This window comes from Vulpes vulpes, chromosome 14 (assembly GCF_048418805.1).
Source record: "Vulpes vulpes isolate BD-2025 chromosome 14, VulVul3, whole genome shotgun sequence".
In the NCBI taxonomy this organism is placed as follows: domain Eukaryota; kingdom Metazoa; phylum Chordata; class Mammalia; order Carnivora; family Canidae; genus Vulpes; species Vulpes vulpes.
In genome coordinates this window covers 79,617,749-79,635,103 of record NC_132793.1, presented here as the reverse complement: position 1 = coordinate 79,635,103, position 17,355 = coordinate 79,617,749, and the positions used below count along the sequence as shown (strand labels likewise).

The window sequence follows — 17,355 nt, the reverse complement described above, 5'->3', positions numbered from 1 at the left end:
GGCACTGAGGGGAGTACTTGACGGGATAAGCACTGGGCGTCATTCTGTATGTTGTCAAATTGAACACCAATAAAAAATAAATTTATTATTAAAAATTTCCTTTTTGGGCTCTTTATTGTTAGTTTATAGAAATACAAGGGATTTTTCTTTTCCTTTTTATATTTCAATTCCAGTTAAGATACAGTGTAATATTAGTTTCAGGTGTAAAATTTACTGATTCAACACTTATATACATCACCCAATGCTTATCATAGCAAGTGCAACTGATTTTTGTGTGTTGGTTTTATGTCCTACAAATTTGCTGAATTAGTTTCTTAGTTCAAAAGTAGTTTTGATGAAATCTTTGTGATTTTCTACATAAAAGATCATGTAGTGTACAAACATATTTTATTTTTTCCTTTCTGATGTGGATACTTTTTCTCTCTCCTTTTTGCATAATTGCTTTGGATTATACTTCCAGTATTATGTTGAATAGAAGTGATGGGAATGGACATTTTCCCCTCATTCCTGATCCAGATCGAAAGATTTAGTGTTTCAGCACTGTAATGTTAGCTGTGGCTTTCCATAAATGTTACATTGAAGTACCTTGCTTCTTCTATTCTTATTCCTTTTTTTTGTTTCTAATTTTTATTTTTATTGATATATAATTGACATACAATGTTATATTGCTTCAGATCACAACATCTTAATTCACAATTCTATACGGTACTCAATGCTTACCACAATAAATGCAGTTACCATCTGTCATCATACATTATTATGATATTATTGACTATATTTTTAAGATATCTTTTTCTTCCCTATAACATTTATTTTATAACTGTAAGTTGCTCCCTTTTAGTGTCCTTCATCTGTCTCATCTATCCTCCATACTCCTCCCCCTGGCAATCATTAGTTTCTTCTCATTTAAGAGTCTCTTTTTTGTCTATTTCAGTGGTTTTTATGATTTCACAAGTAAGTGAAATCATACGGTATTTATCTTTGTCTGACTTATTTCACTTAGCATAATACCTTCTGGATCCACCCCTGTTGTCACAAATGGTGATATTCATTCATTTTTATGCCTGAGTAATACTGTTATGTATATATATCCATTCATCTATTAATAGACAATTGAGTTACCTCCATATCTTGGCGACTGTAAAGAATTCTGAAGTGAATATAGGGTACCTATATCTTTTCAATTTAGTGTGTTTTCTTTGGATTAATACCCAGAAGTGGAATTACTGGATCATATGGTAGCTCTATTTTTAATTTTGCAAAGATACCCCATGCTGTTTTCCATAGTGGCTGCACCAATTTACATGTCCACCAACAGTGCAAGAGAGCTCCCTTTTCTCCATATTGTCTCCAACACTTGTTATTCTTGTCTTTTTTTATACTGGCCATTCCAGCAAGTATGCAGTGATATCTCATTGTGGTTTAGATTATCATTTCACTAATTAATGATGTTCACCCTCTCTTTCTGTGTATTTCTAGCCATCTGTATGTCTTCTCTGGAGAAATGTTCAAATCACCTGCTGCTTTATTAATTGTTTTATTTATTGTTTGTTATTGAGTGGTGTGTTGTTTAATACATTTTGCATATCAAACCTTAATTAAACACATTGTTTTATAAACGTCTTCTATTCTGTAACATGCCTTGTTGTTTTGTTAGTGGTTTCCTTTATTGTACAGAAGGTATTTAATGTGATGTAATCCCATTCGTTTATTTTCGCTTTTGTTACCCTTTACTGTTGTGGTCAGAAAAGATGCTTTATAGTGTTCTTAAATTTCAGTTTTCTTAAATTTATTGAGACTTGTTTTGTGGTCTAATAGGATCACTTCTTTATAATGTTTCATGTGAATTTCATATCCATTAGATTTGTGGCAGAGAGTACTACCTTTGGTTCTATCTTTTGTTGTGAACTCCTCCTCTGAGTTATTTTATACAGAGAAGAATGTATAAACAAGTGAACAAAATAAAAAATATCAACCAGGCTCAGGGGTTAAGCATCTGTCTTAGGCTCAGGGTGTGATCCCAGAGTCCAGGGACTGAGTCCCATATCGGGCTCCCCACGTGGAGCCTGCTTCTCCTTCTGCCTATGCCTCTGCCTCTCTCTGTATGTCTCCTCAATAAATAAATAAAAATATATTTAAAATTGTCAACCACAACCCAAGCAAAATACACACTAGACAAATCTGACGAGGTCAGAAAGCAAAAAAGAAAAGCAAAAATAATAAATAAATAAAATAAATAAATAGCAAAAGAAAAAACTAGGGATGAGAGAGAATATAATCTCACAGGGTGGACAAAACAGGGTAATCCACTTGTTCCTGAGTTTTGGTCTATGTGATAAAAGACACTAAATCCCAAAATTGTAAAGAAAGCAGAATTTATAAATATACAAAAATAAAATTGAATAAAGGAAGCCAAAAATGAAGCGTATTTCTAAAAAATGTAAATGTAAAAAATGAAAGTTATAATCTAAAAACAACGAGTTGATAAAATAAGATACTAGTTGAAAAGGGAAAGACAAAAAGAGAAATGGAAAATTTTAAATTGAAAGATAAGGGCAGTCCTGATGGCCCAGCGGTTTGGCATTGCCTTTGGCCCGGGGTATGATCCTGGAGACTCGGGATTGAGTCCCGCCTTGGGCTCCCTGCGTGGAGACGGCTTCTCCCTCTGCCTGTGTCTCTGCCTCTCTCTCTCTCTCTCTCTCTCTCTTTCTCCCTCCTTCTCTCTGTGTCTGTCATGAATAAATAAATAATCTTTAAAAAAATGAAAAATAAATGTATCATGAGAAAGAACCTCCAATTCTGTATGCTATTTTCCCTTAGCCTGGCGTTTTATGGTCTTGTAGCATCTGTAAATTTGCTGTGCACCTGGTCTTCCAGTTTGTCTTCTGGGGGAGGGGATGTCTGTGCTGCTTCTCAAGTGTCTTTGCCTGGGCACAGTCACACTGCCCCTTGTCAGGGGACCAGGCTCACTGTAAGCTTGTCCTCAGTTGGATTTTCTTCCCTGAAGGATTTCCACACTGAATCCAAACAAAATTAGCAGAGCTCACATCCCTATCCCCAGAGCTGAAAGATCATATTCCCCTCTCTTCAGCAAACTCAAAGGGACACACGGTTCTTAATTTTGCCTGTGCCACAGGCCACAGACTCCTGCAGTGCATGCCCACACCAGTCCTCCCTGGGGCAAGTTGGAGTGCCCCATCCCACTGCACTCTGCAGGATGCTGACACTGAGTGGCCACGGGAATGCCCCCATACTTGCTCCACCCCTCTTAAGGGAAGGTGGAGGACCTCCTGGAATTGTCTTTTATTTTATTTTTTTAATAATAAATTAATTTTTTATTGTTGTACAATTTGCCAACATACAGAATAACACCCAGTGCTCATCCCAAGTGCCCACCCTCAGTGCCCGCGACCCAGTCACCCCCACCCCCAGCCCTCCTCCCCTTCTACCACCCCTAGTTCGTTTCCCAGAGTTAGGAGTCTTCCATGTTCTGTCTCCCTTTCTGATATTTCCCACTTATTTTTTCTCCTTTCCCCTTTATTCCCTTTCACTATTATTTATATTCCCCAAATAAATGAGACCATATAATGTTTGTCCTTCTCCGATTGACTTATTTCATTCAGCATAATACCCTCCAGTTCCATCCACGCTGAAGCAAATGGTAGGAATTGTCTTTTACATGCCTTCTTGCCATGAAAGCTATTGGTCAGTGGCTTGTGCACTCACTCTGCTCCTCCCATGGGATGGCCAAGGGTCTTAGCGTTCCAGTCCTATGCAGGTTCCCCAGGTGGAGGGTGGCCATTGAATCCACTTGGGCCCCAGCTCAGGGTCTATGGTTAACTAAGTTGAGAGCCCCGTCTTGGGCTCACCAATTCCAACCAGTTTCCCCTTCCCAGTGCTTGGGAACTCCACCAGCTCAGGCACTCCTGTTAACTCTGTGACTCCAAGATACTGAGACCCCCACCGTCCCACCTAGAGTTCTGCCCATTTCACCACCTAAGCACCTTTCAGGCAGGGATATCTGTCGCTGGAGAGATTTCTAAGGGTTCTCACTTTGTCCTCCAGGGGAATACCACTTTCCAGTAGTCAGGTTACAGAGGCTCCCTGCCCCTGCCATTTATCTTCTGATATCCCCTCTCAGATTCACTTCTCCGCACTTACTACCTCGCAAAAAGTGGTCACTTTTTTACTTGTAGAGTTCCAGATATTCTTTTCTCACACCCCAGGTTGAATTCATGGGTGCTCAGAAAGCTTTGATAGTTATCTAAGTAAATTCAAGGGAATTTCATGAAATGAAATGAATTTCATCCATTGAATGAATTTCATCCATTCAAATGAAGCGAGGTCCTACACTCTTCTGCTGTCTTGCCTTTCTTCCTGATATAGTATATCTAACTCTCTCTTTTTTTTATTTTGATGCTTTAAATGTTTTCCGTTGCATTGTCTTCCAGCTCACTGATTTATTCTGTTTCATCCATTCTGCTGCTGAACCCTTCTAGTATATTTTTCAGTTCAGTTATAACTTCTGCTTAGTACTTTATTATGTTTTTTACCTTACAGTTTAAGCTCTTCCTGTGTTCATCCATTCTTCCCCTGAGATTGGTGAGCATCTTTATGACTATTACTTTGAACTCTATCAAGCAGGTTGCTTAGCTCTGTTTCATTAAGGTCTTTTTCTGGGATTTTTCCATATTCTTTGGTTTAGAACATAGTCCTCTATGTCCTTGTTTTGTTTCTCACTCTTTGCTGGTCTGTATATATTAGGTGAAGTCACTACTTCTCTTAGTCCTGAAAGAATTGTTTTGTGTACAAGTTTTTTTCTACATTGGTGAGAGTGCAATCTCCCTTGATCACCAGAGCCAGGCACTCTGTGTGGGCTGTGTATGCCTGCCTTCTGTGATAGGGCCACACTTGCACAAGGAAGTCAGGGTGTGGGACACTTGTCTGGCCATTATCATACTTCGGTACTGCACAGGAAGAGCAGGATTTAAGTCATTTGCTTTTCCAAGTGGTACCTTGGCTACTACATGGCATGGGCAGGGTTCAGGGCACTCTTCTAGCCCTTCTGTTTACGTATCGAATGCTGAAAAAAGGGGCAGGACTCCAAATGCATACCCATCTTGGTTGCAGCTAGCTTACTGTCCAGGGTGGATGAAATTTGTCCTCCAATGCTAGCAGACTAAAAGAGAAGGCACAAAAAAATGGCATCTCTCAGGTGCTTTTTCCATAACAAGTTAGAGTGAGGTTGCAAAAATACTGTCAATGAGTGCTTCCATTCCTGTATAAAGTCCCTTCAAGTTCCTGCCTCTCCAGCAGCTGCTTTAAAATTAGTAAATTGGTCTCCCTTGCTTATGAACTAGGGATTGCTTTTGCGCTGGATTACAGGGTGAGAGGGATTGCATACAAGCCCTTTAATATTGGGTATCCATTCTTTACTGTTCTGCAGTTCTCCTAGTTTTCATCCCCATAGATGTCTAAAAGAGGACATTTTGTCATCTTTTATTTCCAGTGTTGGACCCTAAGGACTGGGTGCCTGATATGATGTACATTCCCTTCACCCCTTGAGGGAGAGTTCTCTATTCCCCCCCCCCCCCAAATTTGGGATTACTGCCTCTGGGGTATAGTTTTCCTAAACCTGTGGCTGTCTCTCTTCTATCCTCCTGGATGCCTCTCTTTTGTCTTTTGCTGTGTGTGTTTATCTAATTTTCAGACCTCTCTAAAAGGAAAATTATTCCATACATAGCTGTAAATTTGTTGTATCTGTGGGAAGAGGTGTATTCATGTCTTCCTGTGCCAACATTTTCAACACATTTCTTCTCCTTTAGTTTTGATAGTTTTAATTGATAGACTATTCTTGATTAATAGTGGGTATTTTTTCTTTTTTTAAGCACTTTGAATAAATACACTTGCTCCCTTTGTGCAAGTGTGCAAGTTAATGATGGTAAATATAATTAATATTCTTATAGAAGCTCCATTGTATGTGACAAATTGCTTTTCTCTTTCCTTTTTGAAGATTTCTTTTTTGTTTTTGATTTTAGACAGTTGATTATAATGTAGTTCTGTTCAGATTTACTTCAGTTGGAGTACTTTAATTTTTTTTTTGATCCAAATGTCCATTACTTTGCTCAGATTTTGGAAAATTTTGATCATTATTTTGTCAAATAAGCTAAGCCCCTTTCTGGGTTCCCACAGGCATATATTGGTTCACTTACTGGTGTTGATAAGGTCCTTAGGCTTTTTAAAGTTCTCTTAAATTTTTGGTCTTCTACACCTTTGGTTGCATAATTTAAAATGATGTGTCTTCTAGTTCACAGACTTCCTCTTACTTTCAAGTCTGATATTGAGCCCCTCTAATGAATTTTTCACTTTAGTTACCATATGCATACATATATACATATAGAAAGAGATAGGAATTTTAAAAATTATTTTAGAGAGAGAGAGAGAGAGAGTGGGAGAAAGAATGCAAGCAGGGTGTGGAGGAGCAGAGGGAGAGAGAGAGAAATCTTAAGCAGGCTTCATATCTAGTGCAGAGGCCAACATGAGACTCAGTATGACAACCCTGAGATCATAATCTGAGCCAAAATCAAGAGTTGGACACTTAACCATCTAAGCCACCCAGGTGACCCCTAGTTATTATATTTTTCAGTTCCAGAATTTATGTTTGGCTGTTTTTTTTAAAAGTTCCTTTCTCTTTGTTGATATGCTGTTTTGTTCATGTATCATTTTCCTGATTTCTTTAGATTGTGTATCTACGTTTTCTTTTAGTTCATTGAGCATCTTTTTTTTTTTTTTCCACTGAGCATCTTTATGACAGCTATTAAAGATTCTTTATCAGGCATTTCATAGATAATGCTTTCCTTTAGGGTTAGTTCTAGGATTTTATGTTGGTCTTTTAATTGGGTCATGCTTCCCTGTTTCTTTGTATAGCTTTTGATTTTTTTTTTTTTTTTTTTTGCTGGAATTTGGGCAGTTGAAAAAAAAAGGACCATCTCATTCTATGCGACTGGCTTTTTACAAGGGGAGATCTCTGTCACTCAACCTCATGGGAGCTTCTAGGGCTTCTAAAACGTGTTGTGGTATCTTCCTCCCCCAGCATTGGTATTTGGAACTGCCTGCTTGCCTTTGGTTTTGGCGGCTTTTATTTTATTTTTTTTAACTCAACATGAATATTTATTTCGTGAACAGCTGCTTGAATACAAAATATGTAGCTTAAGCAAATTCAAAATGAAAAATATTGCAATTAAAACTAAAAGCATTTAAGAAGTACACTGTCTTGAAAGCAATGGATTTTGTTTGCAGACAATTGAAAAGGTTGTAAACAGTATATGATGAGTAGCAACGAACAACAAAAGAAATAGTTTGATGAAATTAGAAAATACTAATGAGAACTGTATAAAGAGTTGTACATCTTGCCTTCATATTGCTTCAGCCAACACTTAGAGCAAAAAGATATTTGAATAAAAAATTTAATAAGACAGACTGTTGGGGAATCATTTCAAAGAGCAAAATATCAGACCAATTTTGAGTTTGCTTCTATCCTGAAATTGCATTTTTAATTTATAAAACTTAATTGTTTCCATTCAGGAATCTATATCCTCCAGATCTTTAGAAATCTAAAATTTTCTTTTTTTTTTCTATTTTTTTTTTAAATTTTTTATTTATTTATGATAGGCACACAGTGAGAGAGAGAGAAGCAGAGACACAGGCAGAGGGAGAAGCAGGCTCCATGCACCGGGAGCCCGATGTGGGATTCGATCCCAGGTCTCCAGGATCGCGCCCTGGGCCAAAGGCAGGCGCTAAACCGCTGCACCACCCAGGGATCCCCTAAAATTTTCAAATCATATTTCTTTTTTCCTAAATTAAACTTGTTTTTAAAGGAAAATTGAAAAATACAGAAAAATATAAAAAAGAAAACATCTACAACACTCATATCATGGTAGGATATATTGTATCATGGCAGCTTTCTCATGTAGCCATGGTAAATATGTTTTTTTTTTAAATAATAAATTTATTTTTTATTGGTGTTCAATTTGCCAACATACAGAATAACACCCAGTGCTCATCCTGTCAAGTGCCCCCCTCAGTGCCCGTCACCCATTCACCCCCACCCCCCTGCCCTCCTCCCCTTCCACCACCCCTAGTTCATTTCCCAGAGTTAGGAGTCTTTATGTTTTGTCTCCCTTTCTGATATTTCCTACCCCTTTCTTCTCCCTTCCCTTCTATTCCCTGGCTTCCCATTAGGGCTCTTTTATCAGCTTGAATGTAATTTTCCCTGCATTTGATTTTTTTGAATTTTATCTTAATGCATTCCATATATGGATTTGTATTAAAGTTTACTTAAAATTTTATTTAAAATTTGCTAAACAATTGGAAAAAACAGGATCTTTTGATTCTATTTTCCCACTTGCACTAACTTTGTCAAATAGTTTAATATTACACATAAGCCATATGATTTGTCTATTTGTCTATTGTGGTTTTGAACAGGATTGGGGTTTCTATTCATTACTTATATTTTTCTGATTTTTTTTCTACTTTTATATAGGTTTTAGGCTTTTTCTTTTCAGTTTTCTCCTCTTTCATTATCATTTCCCCAAATACCTGCCATGTTGACAGCTTCAAACTCTTAGGTGTCTCTTTATTCAGGACATTCATTTTCTTTTTTATTTGATTAATTAGAACGATTTTTGTGTTTTGCTATTAGACAATAATTTCACCAATCATTTCTGGTAAAGAGATTCTTTACTAAGTTAAATTCCTTTTATTTCTCTTTTATTTTATCAAGAATGAAGTTTGCCACTATTAAGTGTTCCTATGTTTTTCTGTATTTAAAAAATATTTATTTTAGAGAGAGAGATAGTAAGTGATGGAGGGGGTAATAACAGAGGGACAGGGAGAGGGAATGTCCAGCAGACTCTGTGCTGAGCACACAGCCTGATGCAGAACTTAACATATTCTTTCTCCAGCTTCAAAGCCCAGTTTTTTCTTGAGATTTTATAAACAATTGTTACATTAAAAATGTATTAGAACTCTTGAAGTAGTTTGCTAGTTCCCCATGTGTACTGATCTATGTAGGAGTTGGGGGTCTTAGGTCAGGGAAAATTCCAATAAGTGAATGTCATTAAACCTTCCTTCAATGAAATGTCAAGTGAAAGATCATGACCTGAGCTAAAATGAATAGATCAATGCTTAACCAGCGGAGGCACCCAAATACCCCTATGATTTTCTCTATTAATCAGTAAATATAATATGTTATTTCAGTATATACTTTCATGTGTACATAGTGATGGACCATTAAAGAAGCAAATTTTACTTGATCATATTGTATTATTTGGAGTTTTTATGATAGAATATGGTTTTAGTTTATATTAGGTATCTTTGTTTTTTTAAGATTTTATTTACTTATTCATGAGAGACACACAGAGAGAGAGAAGCAGAGACACAGGCAGAGGGAGAAGCCCACTCCAGGATCATGCCCTGGCCAAAGATAGGCACTAAACCACTGAGCCACTCAGGGATCCCCTATATTAGGTATCTTTGTAACTATCATACCCATAGGCTCAACAATTAAGGAATAATCATGTAAAAGATTGTATATCCATATATACTAATGTTATACCATGAAACGATTAAAAGGTATTATCAAATTGTAATTAAATACATAGGAAGTTTTCATAGATGTCTTTCTTACTTAAAACAATTTTACTCATACCTAAAGAATACATATATCAAAACGGTGATGAGCTTGGGCTGGGGCAAACAAGTTGCAGTTAGGATGAATAGTATGAAACAAAAGAAAAGAGTCTTTAATATGTGTCAGTGCACACACTCCTAGTCTCTGTGTTAACCTATTTCCCATAGACTTTTCTCTAAGCTTGGAACTAGGTCTCATTGCCAGAGTCACCATTTTTCCTTTATCACCAGAGGGATTATTTCTTATCACACCTAAACAGCAAATATGCCTGCTGAAATCATTTTATGTGTTTGTATTTCTCTTGTTGTTCCAAATAACAATTATTGAGTTAAAGTAGGAAACATGTTTGAATTTGAAACAAATTTCAGCATGCTGAGTAAGGAGCAGAATAGGAAACTGGGTTCAGTGGGGCCACTGTGTGTTATAAATTCCTTCTCTAGAGAGCCACTCCCCAAAGATGATCTTCACGGAAAGGTAAAAGAGCTTAATATATCAGCTGTTCATTTGGTTCTTTGTAAATCATGAGACTATGACTCTCTTTTCAACTGTCAAGTTTCCTCTTGCTTTGTCAGTTTATGTAAGCAAGAGAACTATAAAAGAGAAAGCCTGAAGAAGTCCATGACTGATTTCATCATGTTCTTCTCCTGAAAGGGTCAGCAGTTCCATGCATCCCCACTGTATTATATTTGTTTTTCTCTGAAATCTGAGATGAGAGTTCTCATTCTGATATAGAAGATGGTGTTCAAAATGCAGATTTTTCTGATACTCATCTGGTATCTTCAGGTAACGTAAAGCTCACCTGACTCATAAAGCTCCTCTATTTCCTCCATCTAACCCTCTCTAGTTTTATATTAGTTTAAATTCCACTTAATATGTGAATTATGAAACTATTCTTCCTCCAGAATCAAAGCCTAGTTTTTTCCTGAGCGCTTATAAGCAAATGTTACTTTAAAATGTATTAGAACTCTTCAAGTAGTTTGCCAGTTCCCCATATGTAGAGCTCTATGTAGGAGTTGGGGCCCCTAGGTCAGGGAAAATCCCAATAAGTGAGTGTGATTACACTCTGGTTCAATGGAACTTCAAGTGATGGACTGCCTCTATTGTTACTTTCTGTTACTTGTAGGGGATCGAAGACAAGGAAATTTAATTCCTGCTTGAGATTGCAAAATTTGAGGAACAGCTTTTGTGAGCACAGTCAACTTTGATGTAGCTTTATAAATGATGCATATTTGACTTTGCTGTCTACTAGTATTTCATATCAATTTTGAACTTCATGAAAAGCATCACATAGATTAGGAATTGATTATGATGTATATGGCAAAGTTTGATGTAAGAACAGTATAATAGAACTTAGCTCCTTAACTTTCTTTGTAAAATAAGGCAGATTGACTGTAACTCTTTTTGAGTGTATTTTTACCGAAGAGAGGTATTGAAGTGCATGATGTCTAGTAGATTTTTATTTTAATAATAGATTTTATTTAATCATTCTAAAATGAATATAGGAATATTTCACATAACCAAACACAATAAAACTAAAATCAGTCAAATTACAAACATCTGTATCTATTTATATTGTCCCCAAATAAGCTCGATATATTTCTCTCACAAATAGAGCAAGAATATTAAATATCAATAATATCAATATCTTTCTATGTTACAATTATTTAGCTGTGTTTATTCATTCCTTCTTCATTCACTGCTCAACCTAAAAATTGTATATCTGGCACACTTGACTACTGTCACTCCAAAATAACTTTGATTATAAACATTAGGATGACAGAAGATTTTTTATTTTATTTACTATGTTCAGAACAGACGTAGGAATATATGAAAATCATGGGAATATCACTGAATGGATTATAGTACTTTGTTATTTACTGTCACACAGAATGATCTGTCCCTAAGCAAGGAATCTGGCTAATGAACAATACTTTAAGGCTGTCTGTAATATGGAAATCTGTTATTTTTGCAGCTTAAAAAAAAGAATATTCCAACGTAAATAATTGTTCTAGCTCTGTGAGTGAATTCATCCTTTTTGGGTGTCCCTTACACCAGGGAAATTCAGATTCTCCTTTTCTCAATCTTCTGTGGAACTTATATTCTGACACTGACTGGAAATCTGTGCATTATCTGTGCTGTGAGGTGTGACAATCGCCTACAAACTCCAATGTACATCCTGCTGGCCAATTTCTCCTTCCTGGAGATCTGCTTTATCACCTCCACTGTCCCCAAAATGCTAGCCAACTTGCTGTCTGAGACCAGGACCATCTGCTTCTATGGCTGCTTCCTTCAGTTCTACTTCTTCTTCTCCGAGGGCACCGCTGAGACCTTCTTCTTGTCTGCCATGAACTTTGACAGGCTTCTTGCTATCTGCAGGCCCCTGCACTACCTCACTGTCATGACTGCTCAGTGCTGCATCAGAATAGGAGCTGGGTGCTGGGTATGTGGCTTCTTATACTTCCTCTTGCCTATTTACCTCATCTCTCAGCTCCCATTTTGTTGTTCTAATAAGATTGATCACTTCCTGTATGACTCAGGACCTCTTATGAAGCTGTCCTGTGTGCCAGCTCCTACTACTGAGATCATCAGTGCCATCTATAACTCAGTCCTCATTTTCTCCACCTTATTCTTCATTACCAGCTCCTATACCTTGGTGATCAGAGCTGTGCTCAGGGTCCCCTCAGCAGAAGGTCGGCATAAGGCCTTCTCCACGTGTGGCTCCCATCTGGCTGTGGTGTCCCTGTTTCATGGCTCTATCATGGTTGTATATGGAAGCTCCACAGCAGGAACTCCAGCAGGGATTCTGTGTTAACTCCACTTTTCAACCCCTTGAACTATAGCCTCTGAAATAAGGAAGATGAAGGCAGCTCTGGGAAAATTATTCAGGATTGTCAGATTTAGAGGCCTGGAAAAAAATTTGAAACACTTCTGTGCACAACTGATATACCGTGTGTGAAATAAATAATTGAAATCTTGATATTCCATTGTTTTAAATGACAGCTCATTAACATTTAGATGTTAAGTCTTGCGTCAATACTAAAAACAGAGCAATTTTCACAATATTAATTCTGCCAATGCATGAGCATGGAATATTTATCCATCTCTTTGTGTCTTCCTCAATTTCTTTCAGAAGTGTTCTATAGTTTTTAGGGTATAGATCCTTTACCTCTTTGGTTAGGTTTATTCCTAGGTACCTTATGCTTTGGGGTGCAATTGTAAATGGGATTGATTCCTTAATTTCTCTTTCTTCAGTTTCATCGTTAGTATATACAAATGCCTTTGATTTCTGGGCATTGATTTTGTATGCTGCCACACTGTCGAATTTCTGTATGAGTTCTAGCAATCTTGGGGTGGAGGCTTTTGGGTTTTCTATGTAGAGTATCATGTCATCTGCAAAGAGAGAGAGTTTGACTTCTTCTTTGCCAATTTGAATGCCTTTTATTTCTTTTGGTTGCCTGATTGCTGAGGCTAGGACTTCCAGTACTATGTTGAATAGCAGTGGTGAGAGTGGACATCCCTGTCTTGCTCCTGATCTTAGGGGAAAGGCTTCCAGTGATTCCCCATTGAGAATGATATTTGCTGTGGGCTTTTCGTAGATGGCTTTTAAGATGTTGAGAAATGTTCTCTCTATCTCTACACTCCGAAGAGTTTTGATCAGGAATGGATGCTGTATTTTGTCAAATGCTTTCTCTGCATCTAATGAGAGGATCATATGGTTAGGGGAATGGCTCCCAGTGTTTTCCTGTAAAATAGTGAAAGGGAATAAAGGGGAAAGGAGAGAAAATGAGTGGGAAATATTAGTGAGGGTGACAGAACATGAGAAACTCCTAACTCTGGGAAACAAACAAGGGGTAGTGGAAATTTACACTATATTTTGTATAAAAATATACAAAAAAAACAGAGCAAGGCATATTCTTATGAAAGGTGATTCATCGTATACCGCAACTGCATTTCTTCTTACTTTCTCACCAGGTTTTTTAAAAAGTTTTTTATGGGAGTTCAATTTGCCAACCTATAACATAACACCCAGTGCTAATCCCGCCAAGTGCCCCCCTCAGTGCCCATCACCTAAGTCACCCCAACTCCCCACCCACTTCCCCTTCCACTACCCCTTGTTTATTTCTCAGAGTTAGTTGTTTCTCATGTTTTGTCACCAGGCTTTAGTGAAAATACTATTAATATTTAGATCCAGGTGATTGCCATTTAATTTGTTTCCATTATGTATTCAAGAATACTGCCTAATATGGGAAGGGAAACAAGCATCCAGATCCAGGAAATAGATCCCGCCCTCTAAAATCAATAAAGACCGTTCAACACCCCGATATTTAATAGTGACGCTTGCAAATTACAAAGATAAGGAGAAGATCCTTAAAGCAGCTAGAGACAAGAAATCCCTGACTTTTATGGGGAGGAGTATTAGGGTAACAGCAGACCTCTCCACAGAGACCTGACAGGCCAGAAAGGGCTGACAGGATAGATTCAGGGTCCCCAATGAGAAAAACATGCAGCCAAGAATACTTTATCCAGCAGGCTCTCATTCAGAATAGATGGAGAGATAAAAAGCTTCCAAGACAGGCAGGAACTGAAAGAATATGTGACCTCCAAACCAGCTCTGCTAGAAATCTTAAGAGGGAGTCTTAAAATTCCCCTTTAAGAAGAAGTCCAGTGGAACAATCCACAAAAACAAGGACTGAATAGATATCATGATGACACTAAACTCATATCTATCAATAGTCACTCTGAATGTGAATGGGCTTAATGACCCCCTCAAAAGGCGCAGGGTTTCAGACTGGAAAACAAACAGGACCCATCCATTTGCTGTCTATAAGAGACTAATTTTAGACAGAAGGACACCTACAGCCTGAAAAAAAAGTTTGGAGAACCATTTATCATTCACATAGTCCTCAAAAGAAAGCAGGAGTAGCCATCCTTATATCAGATCAACTAAAATTTACCCCGAAGACTGTAGTGAGAGATGAAGAGGGACACTATATCATAATTAAAGGATCTATCCAGCAAGAGGACTTAACAATCCTCAATATATATGTCCCGAATGTGGGAGCTGCCAAAATATCAATCAATTAATAACCAAAGTGAAGAAATACTTAGATAATAATACACTTATACTTGGTGACTTCAATCTAGTGCTTGCTACACTCGATAGGTCTTCTAAGAACAGCACCTCCAAAGAAACAAGAGCTTTAAATGATACGCTGGACCAGATGGATTTCACAGGCATCTACAAGCTTTATATCCAAACTGAACTAAATACACATTCTTCTCAGTGCACATGGAACCTTCTCCAGAATAGACCACATACTGGGCCACAAATCGGGTCTGAACCGATACCAAAAGATTGGGATCGTCCCCTGCATATTATCAGACCATAATGCCTTGGAATTAGAACTAAATCACAACAAGAAGTGTGGAAGGACTTCAAACACATGGAGGTAAAGGACCATCCTGCTAAAAGATGAAAGAGTCAACCAGGAAATTGAGGAAGAATTAAAAAGATTCATGGAAATTAATGAGAATGAAGTTACAACCGTTCAAAATCTTTGGGATGCAGCAAAAGCAGTCCTGAGGGGGAAATACATTGCAATACAAGCATCCATTCAAAAACTGGAAAGAACTCAAATACAAAAGCTAACCTTACACATAAAGGAGCTAGAGAAAAAACATCAGAGAGATCCTACACCCAGCAGAAGAAGAGTTAATAAAGATTCAAGCAGAACTCAATGAAATTGAGACCAGAAGAACTGTGGAACAGATCATCAAAACCTGGAGTTGGTTCTTTGAAAGAAGTAATAGGATTGATAAACCATTAGCCAGCCGTATTAACAAGAAGAGAGAGAAGACTCAAATTAATATAATCATGAATGAGAAAGGAGAGATCACTACCAACACCAAGGAAATACAAACAATTTTAAAAACATATTATGAACAGCTATAAGCCAATAAATTAGGCAATCTAGAAGAAATGGACGTATTTATGGAAAGCCACAAACTACCAAACTGGGAAAGGATGAAATAGAAAACCTGAACAGGCCAATAACCAGGCAGGAAATTGAAGCAGTCATCAAAAACCTCCCAAGACACAAAACTCCAGAGCCAGATTGCTTCCCAGGGGAATTCTATCAAACGTTTAAAGAAACCATACCTATTCTACTAAAGCTGTTTGGAAAGATAGAAAGAGATGGAGTACTTCCAAATTCATTCCATGAGACCAGCATCACCTTAATTCCAAAAATCTGACAAAGAACCAACCTAAAAAGGAGAATTACAGACCAATATCCCTGATGAACATGGATTCAAAATTCTCAACAAGATACTAGCCAATAGGATCCACAGTACTTTAAGAAAATTATTCACCATGACCAAGTAGGATTTATCCCCAGGACACAAGGCTGGTTCAACACTCATAAAACAATCAATGTGATTCATCATATCAGCAAGAGAAAAACCAAGAACCATAGGATTCTCTCATTAGATGCAGAGAAAGTATTTGACAAAATACAGCATCCATTCCTGATCAAAACTCTTCAGAGTGTAAGGATAGAGGGATTATTCCTCAACATCTGTAAAGCCATCTACGAAAAGCCCACAGCAAATATTCTCAGTGGGGAAGCACTGGGAGCCTTTCCCCTAAGATCAGGAGCAAGATATGGATGTCCACTTTCACCACTGCTATTCAACATAGTACTGGAAGTCGTAGCCTCAGCAATCAGACAACAAAAAGACATTAAAGGCATTCAAATTGGCAAAGAAGAAGTCAATCTCTCCCTCTTCGCAGATGACAGGATACCATACCTAGAAAACCCAAAAGCCTCCACCCCAAGATTGCTAGAACTCATAAAGCAATTTGGCACCATGGCAGGATACAAAATCAATGCTCAGAAGTCAGTGGCATTTCTATACACTAATGATGAAACTGAAGAAAGAGAAATTAAGGAGTCAATCCCATTTACATTGCACCCAAAAGCATAACACACCTAGGAATAAACCTAACGAAAGAGGTAAAAGATCTATACCCTAAAAACTATAGAACACTTCTGAAAGTAATTGAGGAAGACACAATGAGTTGGAGAAATATTCCATGCTCATGGATTGGCAGAATTAATATTGTGAAAATGTCAATGTTACCCAGGGCAATTGACACGTTTAATGCAATCCCTATCAAAATACCATGGACTTTCTTCAGGGAGTTAGAACAAATTATTTTGAGATTTGTGTGGAATCAGAAAAGACCCCAAATAGCCCAGGGAATTTTAAGAAAGAAAACCTTATTGGGGGGCATCACAATGCCAGATTTCAGGTTGTACTACAAAGCTGTGGTCATCAAGACAGTGTGGTACTGGCACAAAAACAGACACATAGACCAATGGAACAGAATAGAGAACCAAGAAGTGGACCCTGATCCTTATGGTCAACTAATATTCGATGAAGCAGGAAAGACTATCCATTGGAAGAAAGACAGTCTCTTCAATAGATGGTGCTGGGAAAATTGGACATCCACATGCAGAAGAATGAAACTAGACCACTCTCTTGCACCATACACAAAGATAAACTCGAAATGGATGAACGATCTAAATGAGACAAGATTCCATCAAAATCCTAGAGGAGAACACAGGCAACACCCTTTTTGAACTCAGCACAGTAACTTC

The 17,355-nt window shown here is 37.6% G+C and overlaps 1 pseudogene; it reads left to right on the top strand.

The window, feature by feature from the left end:
- Positions 1-12,592, top strand: part of LOC112928961 (olfactory receptor 11H6-like) — a 55,429-nt pseudogene extending 42,837 nt beyond the window's left edge.
- Positions 12,593-17,355: the final 4,763 nt, after the last annotated feature.